Here is a 14813-nt window from a genome sequence, read left to right on the forward strand (position 1 = left end):
ATCGTCGCCGCGGGGCCTGCCGGGAGATGCAGTCCGTGGCGCGACCCACACGTGCGCCTGCGCCCTGGGCAGGTGCCAGAGAGGCAGAGAGTCGCAAGCTGGTGGCGTGGTTCTGGTGGCAGGCTAGGGTCCCGCTTTGGGCGGCCGGATGTCCTTGCGGGTAGCTCGGGACCCGGCCCGCGCCACTGGCTTCCGGTTTTAAACCTGATTTTAAACCTACCTGGAATATGCCGTTCATTGTCTAGCGCGGTGGGGGCAGGATCCTTATTCATCTCCCTCCTAGCTCGGCCGTGAACTTTCATCGTGAGGGGCGAATGAAGGGAAACTCAGAGGGTCGATTGCCTGGCTGGCGCAGTCAAGGGCGTTGTGTCGGTGAGGGGAGGGCCGCCCAGTTGTGAGGCAGGGGTCCACGGCCAAGCTCAGCCCAGCTCCTCCACTTCCTCCAGCGACGGTCAGGCCCGTGGGCTCAGGAGATAGAAGCGACGTTGGAGTGAATCGTGACAACCAGTAACCGTTTATGGAGCGCCTGCTTACATGCAGCTGGCTACATATACAATACACAGAATTGTAGCAAGGAGACGCTATTATCACCCCATTACAGATAACGGCACCACTTGCCCAGGGTCACACAGATAGTCTGTCCCTGAAGTTCAGGCTACCGTGATGGTAAAGGGTGATGCGGGGACGGAGAGGGTCGACTTTGGATGACTGGGTGGAAAAAGTCCTGAGGATTATGTTTTTTTCTCGTTCCACTCCGGGAAAAAGCTCTCCAAGGTGTTGTGGCAAATGCAGGTCTAGAGGTCTCATAGCGCGCGGGCAGCGCAGCGGGCAGGTATAGGTCCATTTCAGAAAACCTTGTTAAGAAATGTGACCTCAGAGTCCTCCAACACCATTTTCATGTTTCAGGAGACTAGATTCTAACCTCATAACCACTTCTCTGCATTTACTGTGTCATCTCCAACAAATTATTAAATCTCGCTAAGCCCCAAACCTCAGTTCCCTCATCTGTTTTGAGAGGATAATGCTATACCCACCTTCTAACACTGGGTGAGGATTAATGAGCTATCATATGTAGGATGCCTATAACGGTATCTGGCACTTAGTATGAACTCAAAAAATATTAGCCGTTCTTAATCCAGAGCAAATTCCTGAAGCCCTACCTTACCCTATCTCTTAGAAAAGCCTCTAGGATTATTATTGCAGGATGTGGGGAATGTTTGTAAAACTACACATACCTTGAGATGGGAAGTAAGAAAGATGAATCATTTGCTATCTAAGTTCCTTTTGATTTTTGGTTATTAATGGGTACTTAAAGCTAGACAGACTTTCAGAGTTATTCAAAATTATCATTAGTATTCCTCTATTTCTTTGAGGCCTATCTATATTCAGGCAGAGAAAATAGTTGATATTGGACTGGGAGTGGGGTTATAGGCCAGGAGATCTGTAGGAGTTCATTTGAGGCATAAGTTCTTAACCTAGGGTCTATGAAATTCTAGAGCAGCACTGTCCAATAGAACCTACTATGATGGTGGCTACTGAGCACTTCAATGCAGCTATTGTTGCTAAGTGCTACCTAGTGGCTGCCATGTTGGTCAGTGCAGTTCTAGAGGGTCACATGGATGGATTTGGAGATTTTGTAAACTTTTTGATAGTGTATGCAAAATTGCAGGTGTATGTGTATATTTTAGGAAGTAGATCCATGGCTTTCAGCAAGTTCTCAAAACCGTCAAAAAGATCAAGAACCCCTGCTTTGGGGTTTTGGTGAAAAATAAGTTAAGGGAAGTAAGTAGGCACTCTTGTAACCACTGTTGATTCTGCTTTCTTATATTTGTTTATCCTCAACTATAGGTGGCTCCTTGACTATTAAAGAGAAAAACAAATCTGAATCTTAGATAAAGACCCTCTGCCACTTCTGCTCTTAGTTCTCCTGAGTACTAGATTTTGTCTCCAGAGGTGCTTTCAGTCCTTACATAGGTCTTATAGGTTCCCTTGCACTCGGGGGGACAGTTGTCTGTGCCTGGTTTTCAGACTGACATTTGATGAAATTCTCAGTGTTAAGGCTTTCAGGTCTGTGCTCTTTGGCGTAGGAGTAGACAAATGAGAAGCTCCTGTCATTCTGAAATGCTGCTTTTCCTGCTTCTCACTTTAGAATATCCTGGCCTCCAGGCTTCTGCCACCCTAAGCCTTTGCTGCTAGCCACTCTCGCTGGTTCTGATTTCTTCCCATTTTACTCGACTATATCTTCCCCGTGATCTCAGGCTTAGGGTTTGTTTTACTTGTACCACATTACTCTTTGATCCCACTCTTAGCTTTGAAATCCAATCATAAATAAAATACTGACTTCAAATGGCATTCCATTTAAAATGCATTTTATTTTTATTAATTTGAAATATATTGTCTTTTCTCCATGAAAATGTAAAGTAAAGCATTTTGCTCCACTTCCAATATTTTGATAAAAAATTCTGGAATTTAAATTTTCCTTCAGATTGACATTAACCAAACTAACTTGCTAATATTGTTTGGTAATGTTAATATTTAAACAGTTTCCTCTATTTGGATCTTAAATCACTATTTACCAACCCACATTTTAATGCAGACCAGTAAATTTTGTCAGAGGTGAGGAGGGAGAGGAAGGGACACAGAAAGAGGTTGTAAACTATAAGTGCTCTCAGTCAGGGAAGAGATGGTAGGACATGGCAGGAAATTGAGCTGGGGAAAATTTTGCTAGTTGTCTTAGATTGCTGGAAACACTGTTAATTGTTTTGGTTAATTTCAAGATAATCCACTTCTAGACTTCAGCTAAAAGAAACATATAAAGATGGTTTTTTACTGGGTTACCAACAAAACCCAGTTCAGATACCAATTTGTATTTGAAAATCTCTTAACTGAAATTAATCCATTTTTTTACCTCTGTCTTTTCTTTTGGGACGGAATGTTTCTCAGCTTAAATACAGTCAGAATTTTGGGAACATTTACTTTATGTTTTAGACCTAACTTAGATCATTCTATCATCCAAATATTCAAAAGATAATGTAAAACTAATATAGTGCAATTACTTCTGCGTTAAAGTCAATGCACTATCATCATAACCATCTGTGGAGAGAGAACCCTGAGAACTCCAACGTGGAAAATCCTCACTGTTAGACTTACTGAGTACCAGAGGATTCATTCAGGAGAAGAACCTCACAAGTCAAAAGCTTCCTTTGTTCAGACCTTTATAGATACCAACATCTCCACACAGAGAGACCCTATGAATACACTACATTTTATGGAAAACAATTTGACAGTGTGTTTTAAGAATCTTAAAATGGTTCTCCTCTTTGATCAAGCAGTGCCACATCTGAGAAACTATTCTGAGGGGGGAAAACAAAACAGCCACAACAAAAATACAAAAATAAAAGTCTTTACACACACGCACACACGCACACACACACACACACACAGAACCTCCAATGGTTACCCACTGCTCTAATAATAAAGCATAGATTCCTTAACAAGGCTGTAAAGATCTTCATGACACAGGCCCCTAACAAGCAACAGACACTGAAGTTGACTCCTGCCCCTGCTCCAGGACAGAATCACTTCTGGGCTTATATGGTGTTTTGTTTAGGCCTCATTTGTAGCAATTAACACAATTCACCTTAGCTGGGAGGGTCAGTTGCAATCACACATACATATGACTTGTGTCCTCCCCTGCCTTTCCAATATACATATATCAACATCCCACATGTGAGTGGAGTTTTATAGGGTAGAGAACATCTATTGCTCATCTCTTCATCCCTTAAAGTGCCCTGTACATACTAAACCTTAATAAATGTTTGTAACATTGAATCAATAAAGATGTGAAATATGGGGCCAGCCCAGTGGCGTAGTGGTTAAGTTGGTGAGCTCTGCTTTGGTAGCCCAGAGTTCGCTTGTTCACAGGCACAGACCTAGGCACCACTCATCAAGCCATATGTGGCAGCATCCCACATACAAAATGGAGGCAGATTGGCACAGATGTTAGCTCAGTGACAATCTTCTTCAAGCAATAAGAGGAAGATTGGCAACAGATGTTAGCTCTGCCAATCTTCCTCACACACACAAAAAAAGAGGATATGAAATAACTCTTGGAAAATAAGAACATAACATTGCATGGATATGCCTAGTTATACTTCTGAGCATTTTGAAAAGATAAGGGCAAAAAACAGTGCCCACCCTATAAGTACTATAAAGATTAAGTGAAATATATTTACATGTAGGCTCTATACAAAATAAACTTTCAATAAATATCAGTGTATTTTATTTCTAGTCTTTGTTGTTCAATGATAAAGGCATTTAAGGTTATGAGTTTCCTCCTAACTGCAGCTTTGGTTACATCCCATAATTTTTATATAGAATATTCTCTTTATTGATGATTTCAAAATAGTTTGCCTTTGCAGTTTTTACTTTATTTCCTCTTTGAGCTAAGAGTTGGTCAACTGATCAAGCTGGTCAAGAAAATTTTCCTCTTAAATTTTTTTAATTGCATTGATTAGAAAATGAGAGTCATTCTATTTCTGCTTTGAAAGTTCATTTAGGTTTTCTTGTAGAGTTGAATTTGATAAAACTTAAGTATCCTAAAGGCCCTAGAGAACAAGGGTTTTCTATTTGTAGGACACAAATCTAGAATAGTCTTGGACATCTCAAGTACTTTTGTATCTTTGGAAGCATCCTTGGTGCTTGTGTGAAGGGGAAGTGAGATAGAGGAGTTTGACTTGCTTCTCATTCTGTCTCTGTGAGTTTTTTACTACTTCTTCCCTGTTAGGAGGTTTAAAAAAAACCAAAACTATTCTATGGATTTTATAAAGCAATTGTTAATAGCTATCTAGCTATTAAAGTTGGCAATAAAAATAGGTGGCTGAAGGACCTATAAGAGAATTCATCCCTTTCTCTAGCTGAGACAGTCCTCCCTAAGATGCCATAGTTGTTTGTCATCTTGAAAGCAGAGAGAACCTGCAGGGGCCATGTTAAGAATTTTGTAATTGTGACCTTCCAGAATCTGTAGGGATTCTTTCACAGTGTGCTGAGGATATTGTCAAGGCAAACATCAACGAAATCAGGGAATAAACTGGTGAATCAGCTCACAAGGGGCTCACAATATGGTGGGGGGTGAGAGACATCACACTTTGCCCTCCTGTACACACAGTCACCTTCACATTCCCAAAAAACTATGCTAAGGGCCCTCCAGGTATCTTCATGATCTTTAATTCTGAAATGAGTACCCATCCCAAAATCCTCTTTCATTTCTAGACTAGTGGTCTGGGCTGAATAAGCTCAGAAATGACCAAAGCTCAGGCTTAAGCCTCTGAGCCTGGGTCCCTGCTTCCTCTCCTTGAGTCTCCTGTAAAGATGTGGAACGGGGTGGGAAGGAGAGTTCAGCTCTTGGCCTCTCCTTAGCACTTACAGTCAGTTTAATCAGCCCCAAATCTGGGTGTTGTAACAACTAGGGTGGCGAGATTATTTTCCCCTGAATGAGATACAGGTCAGCTTCCATCCATCTTTTCCACTTTGTGTTGTCAGACAGGACTTCTCAGAGGTCTAGCAAAGCCTATCCCCACACTATTTAAGGCTCCTAGGAAATTAAAATATTATTAAAATTGTGGTATATTTTACATATTTACATTTAACATCTTTAACACCCAATGTAAGAACACGACTGGACGTTTTACTGGAGATAATTTCAAAAATCTAAGACTTGAGGCCTTTCATAAAGGTGAGACCTTACCAAATGGCCCTGGGAGAGGCCTATCCGTCCTTACTTTGCATTCGATCATAACTCTCTAGCCATTTCTCCAAAACTGGGGTCCTTTCCTAGAGGGGAGGGAGAGTCCCCTAATTAGCAGCAAAGAAAAAGTGGCTCCTCACATTGCCCTGGGGTGGAGACATACCTCCACTGCCTTATCTCCCAGGACAACACAGTTCACCGTGGACAGGGTGGAATCCCTATTCCTAAGATGTTCCTCTCAGGGTCCTCCAAATGCTAGAGAATCCCCAACATACACCAGTGGGAGAAGGAAAAGAAAGGAAAACCTGCTCTTATTATCCCAATTCCTCTACTTTCAAGCTGAGGGACCATATATTATACTGAGCAGGCCCTCAATGTTTACTGAATCAACGACCTTGACAATGTCTCCAAGTTTGGTTTCTACATCTTTTGTGGTGGTTTTAAAACACAGCTGCAAATTCTTTGCCAGTTCTCCCATCAAGAAGTTAGATCTATTTCCCCCACCTCTTGTATCTGGGCAGCTTGTGACTGCCACCAGTGAAATACAATGAAATACAGATGCGGTGTGATTTCTGATGTGAGGTCATAAAAGGCCCTTCCATCTTGTTGGCTAAGAGAACTTGTTCTGGAAGCCCACCTAAGACTCCGGCTGCCCTGAGAACACCACACACTCCACACATGGACAATTCAGAGGTGACTTACGTCTTATAAAATAGGAATAATAAAATCATAGAAATACAAAGGCATCATAACATTTATTAATTATGAATGGTGGTTACATAGGTATTTATGTTCTGTCTATTTGAACTATTTCATCAAAAAATATATATGCAAAAAAATACATATATATACAAGGAAAGAGGCATAATAGCATAATGAACAAGGTTATCCCAGGCAATCTGTGGCTGTTGGTTTGAAGCAGAGCTTGGACTCCAGACACAAGAAGAAATCTCTTCCAGAAAGGGGAGGAAGAAAGTCATAGGTTCTACTGTGGGGAGGGTAGTGGGGAACTCAAGGGACAGGGATCTGGGGCTTTGGCTCAGGCAGGTCTTCCTGTCTGTCCTGCCTGCTCTGAGATGCCCTTAGAACCATTTTGCTCCACAAGATCCCTGAGCGAAGGACTTGCAGGGTAGGAATTGGACCCAGCACAGCCAAAAGCTGCCCACAAAGATGTTTGATCCTTGGAGTTGGCTGTAGCAAGGGGATGAAAGATGCAGCCTCTCTAATTGTAGAATTTGAGGAGGACTCCATTGGGAACAGGAGTCAGCCCTGGATAGGGAAGACCCAGCCTTTCACCATCAGTCAAGGCTTCTTGAAATTCTGTCACCAGGCTCACACAGCCAACCTATTGCTTTGCCAACAGTGATTGTTGGTTAACATTCACTAAGGAGTTGCTTCTGGAAACTACTGGTGCTGGATCAGGTACTCACAATCTAGACCAGTGGTTCCCAGCCTCATGCACACTGGAATCACCTGGGCAGCTTTAAACGATTCTGATGTCTGGTCTTGTAGTCCATTAGGGCTGCTATAACAAAATACCACAGCCTGGGTAGCTTATAAACAACAGAAATTGATTTCTCAGAGTTCCGCAGCCTGGAAGTCCAAGATCAGGGTGCCAGTATGGTCAGGCGAGTGCCCTCTTCTGGGTTACAGACTGCCAACCTCTGTGTCTTCACATGGTGGGGGGGGCTAGGGACCTCTGTGAGGTCTCTTTTATAAGATGATTAATCCTATTCATGAGGGCTCCATCCTCATGACCTAAGCAACTCCCAAAGGCCCCACTTCCTAACACCATCACATCAGACATTAGGACTTCAGCATATTAATTTTGAGGGGACACAAACACTCAGACCATAGCACCCGGGTAACACTCCCTAGAGGCTCTGATGTATTAGGTCTGGGCATCAGGATTTTTTTAAAGCTCCCCAGATGATTCTAACGTGCAGCCAAAGTTGAGAACCACTGATCTGGACATTAATTTGAGGGATGGTATAAGGAACCAACAGGCCTGGTAGAGGATTTCCAAAGAGGTTCTATATTTGTAATGACTGGTGAAAGAAATGAAAGAGATGGGTGTGCTCCGTTTCAATGAAGGTTACTATAAGTCATAGGTCAGGTTGAATTTCCTGTTACAAGTCTTTATTTTTAACATTATTTAAGTGTAGTAGGTTAAAGATAGCTGCAACTTCTTTATTACTTCTTTTCTTGAGAGGGGGTGTCTAGTCCCCTTCCCCTGGTCTTAGTGACTTGCTTAAGCAATAGAATGAGAATGAAGTAGAAGTGATTTGCTGGGACTTCATAAGAAATCTTGAAGCTGCCACCTGGGGCCTCTTGGAATGCCACCTCTGGGAACATGAGCCACCATTTAAGAAGTCTGATTACCTTGAGACTGCTATGCTCTGAGGAAGCCCAAGGTATGCACATGGAAAGAGGCAGATGCTCAGTCATTTTCAGCTGTTCCAACCATCCCAGCCCAGGCACCAGACATACGAGTGAAGAAGCCATTTTGGACATTTCCAGTCCCAGCAGACACAAAGGGAAGAAGAACCAAGGAATCACCTGGAGACAGCCAGTACTGAGGCCCAGACACACAGCCCCTGTCAATTATAGCATTCTAGTGATCTCCAGACATTTGAACCACACCAGCCAAAGCTCGAGTCATGGAGCAGACACGAGTTGACCCTGCTGCGCCCTGCTCAAAACCCTGACCACAAAATCATGAGCATAATGTTTTGGGGTGTATGTTATGCACCAATAGATAACCAGAATAACAGTAATACACGAAAAAATAGTCATTATACAAGATTCAAAGAATATAGATGTATTCAAAGAAAATGAGGAAACTTTCCCATCACCCCCTCATTTCACTTCTACTCCTTTTTTTATAGGTAAGAGTCAGCTGTTCATCTTACCAGTCTCCTTATGATGTGTTTACATACATCTAAGTATTTGTTATATTTACGTATCATGCTATACATATTTTCCCAGATTTTTTTTATAACTTAACAGTGTGCCTTTGAAATGTATCTGGATCAAGATGAATAGGGCTCTTTTGCTCTTAACAGCTGCACAGTATGCCATAGTATGGGTGTACCATAATTGTACTTACTATCTCCTCTGTTGATGGATATTTAGGTTGTTTCCAATGCTTGCTTTAATGAACAATTCTGCAACAAACATCTTATAAAGCAAATTTGTGTACATTCAACAATTTCTTTAGGATAGCATTCTAGAAATGGGATAAGTGAAGCAAAGGGTATGTGCTTTTTTTTTGTTTTTGAGGAAGATTGGCTAACATCCCTAAACTAACATCTGCCGCCAATCCTCCCCTTTTTGCTGAAGACTGGCCCTGAGTTAACATCTGTGCCCATCTTCCTCTCCTTTAAATGTGGGATGCCTGCCACAGCATGGCTTGATAAGCAGTGTGTAGGTCCACACCCAGGGGGCCACTGAAGCAGAACATGCGAACTTAACCGAACTTAACCGCTGTGCCACCGGGCTGGACTTAACTGCTGTGCCACCGGGCTGGCTCCAGGGTATGTGCATTTTTAAAGGTTTCTTCAGTGGTAAAATATACATAAAATGTACTAAAACTTAATTACTGTTAAGTGTATAATTCAGTGGCATTAAGTGCGCTCACATTGTTGTGCAACCATCACCACCCTCCATCTCCAGAACTATTTCATCATCCCAAACTGAAACTATCTATTAAATAATAACTCCCTATTACCCTCTCCTCCCAGCCCCTGGTGATCACTATTCTTTTTCCTGTCTCTATGAATTTGACTATTCTAGGTACCTCGTATACATGGAATCATACAGTACTTGTCTTTTGGTCTGGCTTATTTCACTCAGCATGATGTTTTCAAGATTTATCCATGTTGTAGTATATATCAGAACTTCCTTCCTTTTAAAGGCGAATAAGTGGGTAGGTACATCACTTGGCCAATGTCACACATCTGTTTAACCCTAGGGACAGTATTCTCACTCTGACCCCAGAGCCTGTGCTATGAAGGCGTATAAAGCACTCACATGATACTTGGTACATACAAAGTGCTCAAGATATATTAGCTTCAATTAGGAGTGTCATCCACTGCAGTTCCAAAACTCTGATTTTTGGTATTTTGATCCTTCCCCCACCCTCTCAACCATCACAACAGCCTTAGAAAATGTTTTTGGTGGTCTTTGATGTCCAATTTTAGCCTTGATTCTCGAAGTCGTTTTCTCCTAAATACTTCCTGCAGCATTAAGAACTGTTTCCAGCTGCTAGCTTCTGCGGAGGATGGTCCTTGCCAGTAGGGTGGGAGCTGGGTGTCCAGTGTGCTTCCAGCTGCAGCCCTAGAGACCACGCACAGGGTCACCCCCTACAGGATGACAGGAGAAATGCCACGTGAGTTTGGCTGGGATGTGCGGCTTGGTACCGTCCTATGGGTGAATGCAGTTGTCCAAAGAGTATGGCTTTCCTGGTCAAATAGCCTTTCAGTATGTCAGTTTATCTCAATCATGTTTTTAAATTTTTAGTTTCTGCTCTTGTAGCTTCAGGGGAGCCAAGGCCTGAGATCTTACACTCTTATTAAAGAGTCTGTCTGCGTTAATTTGACGCCTGCAGTGTGCGTGTTTACTTTGGAAGTAAGTCTGTGCTGTGTTTCCTTCAGCATTGGCAAACCTCACATATTATTTGAAAACCTCACATATTTGTTTCTCTATGGGCACAGCCTGCTCTTTAAAAATCATCTTCCTAATTCTCTGTACTCCAGTGAAAAAACATTGTAGTTAATGAGGTTTTAAATTTTTGTTATACAAATAATGAGCAAAACATGAAAGTCTTACTCTAACATTTGGTTTGCTAGATTTTGCTTTGCCTAATTATTTCACACTAGTAATATATTCACAGACTATGTTTCATGTGTCATAAAATGCTTAAATGCTCATTGAAAAACACAAAAAGGCATGGAAGATATTGAGTGAAAAGCAGAACTCCCACGTCTACTTCTACTCTCTAGAGGTTGGCATGTTATTTTTTGTCTCCCTTCAGATACTTAAATTTTTAAAATATTTTTCCTATTATTTACAAACAGGATTATACTATCACGTTGTATTGTAAGTGTGGTCTTCTCATTTAATAATATTTATGGGCATCTTTGCACATTAGCACATGGAAATTACCGCATTGTTTTCAACGGATGCAGTGCAGCCCACGGAACAGATTCACCAAATTTTACTAAGTCAGTCTCCTGGTGATAGTCATTTAAGTTGTTTACAGTTTCCAACTAATTGGTAAGTGTGGCAGGGAGGGGCATGTTCCAGAAGGATGACAAAGATTTGAGTAAGAAGGTGCCCCCCCACACTACCAGGCAGGTGAATACAGTCTGTTTACCTGAGACTAGAAAGTAGTCTTGATGGGAAGGACTTAAACAAATAGAATGTTGGAACCAGAAATACAGATAGACCACGTAGTGGGATGTTCCATTTTTTTCCCCCTGCAGTACATTTGGATCAAAGGAAAACTTTCTTGAAGGTGAAATATGCAAAATAGTTAAAAGCAGGGGCTGCTCTGGCTGAGGTGGGGGTCTACGCCGAGACACCCCTGCTAGGTTTCCCTATGCGGACTTCAGGAAGTCCAGGAACCCCCGGAAATGATATACGAAACTGTAGATGCACGTCCTTTTTTCTAAACAAAACCATTATCCCACGGCCCATAGCATTTTACTAGGTTTTTCCGAAAAGAATCATAATACAGACGAGTCTAAGGATCTGTACTCTAGGGTTCCGAGGGGCAGTGTTTGAAAACCGAGAAGACGGCAGTGCTGGTGTCGGGCTGAAAGATCCATTTCTTTCACAGCTCTTATCTTGACTTGAAATTACCGTCTACTCCCCTCTCTCCACCCAAGGAGATAAGCTTCTTGGGGCAGGGGTCCTGCCGGACGTAACCATCCTCGCCATGACACACTAAGCGGTACATAGCAGGCACTCAGTAAATACCTGCTGTAAACATGAGTGAACGAGGTCTGCAGGCTCATGAGGGGAGGAGGGCTTTGGGGACCAATGGCATCCGCGAGCTGGGGGCCGCCAGGGCATCCTCCGACTCCACCGCAGGCAGCCGTACCCGGGATACCACCGGCGAAGACCCCCCTTCCTCCGTTCCCGGTGCACTGCCGCTGTAGTCTGCACCGCGGCCCAGCGCCCTCTGGGAAACGCAGGCCCCAGTGATTCCGCCCGCTCGCCCTCTGATTGGTTCCGAGTACTCCCGGGGCCCCTGGGAGTTGTAGTTCGGGTAGTCGCCGGCTCTTACGCAAATCCACCCCGGGGTACCCAGGCCGCTGCCCGGTGGCGTGCAGGGAGCTGGCCCCGGCGGTGCGTCGCGTCCCCCGGGGCTTCCCCTCCCTTGGGCAGGCCCCGCGGGTCCCCGGCGGAGATGGTGCGCAGGGCGGATCTCGACTCCAGCGGCCGCCCGCCTGTCGGGGCCCTGCACGGACACGTCCCCCTTTATCTTCCGGAGGCTCTTCCCACGACAAACCCCCTTCTGCTCTAGGCCTCTTCCCCTCGCAGCGATTGCCCAGGGAGGTGCCGCCGAGCGTGAGGCCTGGGGGGCAGGCGCCTACCTGCCCCCTTGCGCGGATACGAGGGGGAAGGCCAGGATCCGCGGGGTGTGCGCGGAAGGAGTCCTGGAGGTGCGGGCCGTGCTGGGGCGGCGAGCTCCAGTCCACCCGCACGGACACCGCCCATGACGTGCCTGGCGCTGTGCCAGGCACGTTTGATCCATAATCTCACTGAATTCCTCCAACAACCCATTTGACAGGAAACAGGCTCAGAGAAGTCGACTTGGCCAGCTCACACAGGTCCTAGATCTTGGAGTCCCGTATTTCCCCACCACTTCGTGCAGCTTCCAAACCCATGAACAATGTCAATACACGGTGGTGAGCCAGAATGACCAAAGCACAGGCCAGGAGAGGTCAGCTCAGGTGGGTGAGAGGACCGGGAGGTGGGAGTGGGAACAGGATTGTGTAAACCAAACATCAAAGGGTGCAGGTTTCCTCCTTCGCTGACTTGTAAGCCTCTGGCAGTCAGCGACTCTATGCCTAAAGCCAGCCTCCTAGTAGGGTCCCTATAAATATTGGTCGAACAAATTTTTTTTTCAATTTTTTTAAATTCTAAAATGTTTGAATACATAGAAAAATTTAAGGAGTAAAATGCACACCCACCTACCCTCCATCTAGATTTAACAATCAGAAAAAATAATGTACATAGCACTTTATAGCTTGTAAAGCCTCTTAATGTTACCATACTGCAAATGAAGGTCTCATCGGTCAGCTGATTCAGACCCATTACTGCCTCACCTCCACAAGTCAAGGCCGCCCACTGCACCCCACTTTGGGAAGCTTGCTTCCTCTCCCTCCGTTTCCATCCTGCTCAAGAGGTTGTAGGTTGTCCCAGAACTTGGTTCACCCTCAGAAAGCACAGTTACAAGTATGTTTCTCAGTGGGAGGTTCATTGCCTGGAAATTCACTTTGAACTTGAGTGGTTAGCCTCTCAAAGTCTCAGATTTCTCTCTTAAAATTCAATGTATTGGAGGGCGAGGGAGAGTTTGGGTCACAATGGGATCCATTATTTTCAACTCCAGATTACCACAGAAACTCTTCCGTGATCTTCCCCAAAGTTTTTTCCATTCTCTCAATAACAGATATGTATTATATTTAAATACTATAAATGTCCATTATCATGATGGTTGGAGGACCAGGACTGATACCCCTTAGAGACTAAGCTAATTATAAAATACTTTTTTAAAACTATTTTTATTATAAAAGTAGTACATATAGATTTTAAAAATCCCAAAGTGATGCAAAAATGAAATGTAAAAAGTAAAAAAACCCTGATCACCAGAAACGGAGTAAAGGTTGGGCTGTCAGCTATGCATTACTTAGGAATAAGAGCAGAGATTGGACCCTTTGTGGCAGCTGCACTGGATCTAGATTTATCATATTCTCTCCAAATAAGGGCACCCATATGGTTACAGAGGTACAAGAAAGAGGAATTCATCAACACTTCACTTTAATTGTTAAATCAAACATTTAAAATGCATCCTGAGGGCTATAATCCTATTTTCACATTTCTTCATTTTAAAAAATCACTGGAACCTGAAAAAATGGAAGCTTTGTCAGCCTCACTTTACCTAGAAAGGCTTCAGTGTCATCAAAACACTACCTTTCAAGAAGTCCCTGTGTCAGAATTGCCCCTGTTGCAAAAAGTGTTGCTGCCATTGCAAAATATCCTGCCGTAGGCTGGAAAGCCCCGTGTCCTACCCTATTCTGTCATAAGTGCGTTAGTCTCAGCTTAGAGGAGTTTCCTGGACAGTCAAGATGGGGTCAGGGACCCCAGGGATGCAAAGGACCCTGCATGTTGTTGCTCAATTTCATCATTTCTGTCTCAGCAGTGGGAGGCTGGGAGGCTGCCTGTGAGGCAGCTGCGTTGCCACCTTCTGGAATCTTGTACCTGTCCTGGTTCCAGAGAGACCCCAGTCAATACTCTTCTGGCCCAACCTGAGAATTTCACACAACTGACATTTGCATCATAAATGTGCATTGGGGTTCATCCAATTTTTAGGGAAGATGTTGGGTTTGGTGGTTATTTTCTCAGCAGGACCCAGAGAACTGGATGTTAGCTACTAAAACAAACCAAAAGCACTGAATACTCTGTAAAATATAAAGCATGTGGACCAAATGGACAAGAAAATAAATTCAACCAACCAGAACTCATTGAAGCCTTGATCTCAGGCTGGTCACACACAGGGCTGCTTGTTCAGCCAGGCATCAGAATGTTGTAACTGACCTGTGAGAGTGGTCAGCATGGCCCATTTTGAGCCTCACTGGTCAGCTGAAAAAATGACAGCCATGGTTAGTGATAAAGAGTAAAATAATAAATTATTATTATGCAGGGAGACAATATTGCAAAGTAGTTATTAGAGTGAGTTTGAATCCTGGCTCTGGGCAAGTCACTAAGGCACCAATCCTGGCTATAAATGGGGGCGACGAGTCCTGGTGCTGCAGGGATTTTAGGAGATAATGGATAT

At 43.7% G+C, this 14813-nt stretch overlaps 1 long non-coding RNA gene across 1 annotated transcript; it reads right to left on the reverse strand.

The window, feature by feature from the left end:
- Positions 1–8546: 8546 nt before the first annotated feature.
- Positions 8547–12439, reverse strand: LOC123276962 (uncharacterized). The gene is made up of 2 exons (XR_011494363.1): positions 11729–12439; positions 8547–10110 (listed from the first exon to the last, which is right to left on the reverse strand). It is a non-coding gene; the product is annotated as an uncharacterized lncRNA (long non-coding RNA).
- Between the last annotated feature and the right edge of the window lie 2374 nt (positions 12440–14813).

This window comes from Equus asinus, chromosome 14 (genome assembly GCF_041296235.1).
Source record: "Equus asinus isolate D_3611 breed Donkey chromosome 14, EquAss-T2T_v2, whole genome shotgun sequence".
Classification (NCBI taxonomy): domain Eukaryota; kingdom Metazoa; phylum Chordata; class Mammalia; order Perissodactyla; family Equidae; genus Equus; species Equus asinus.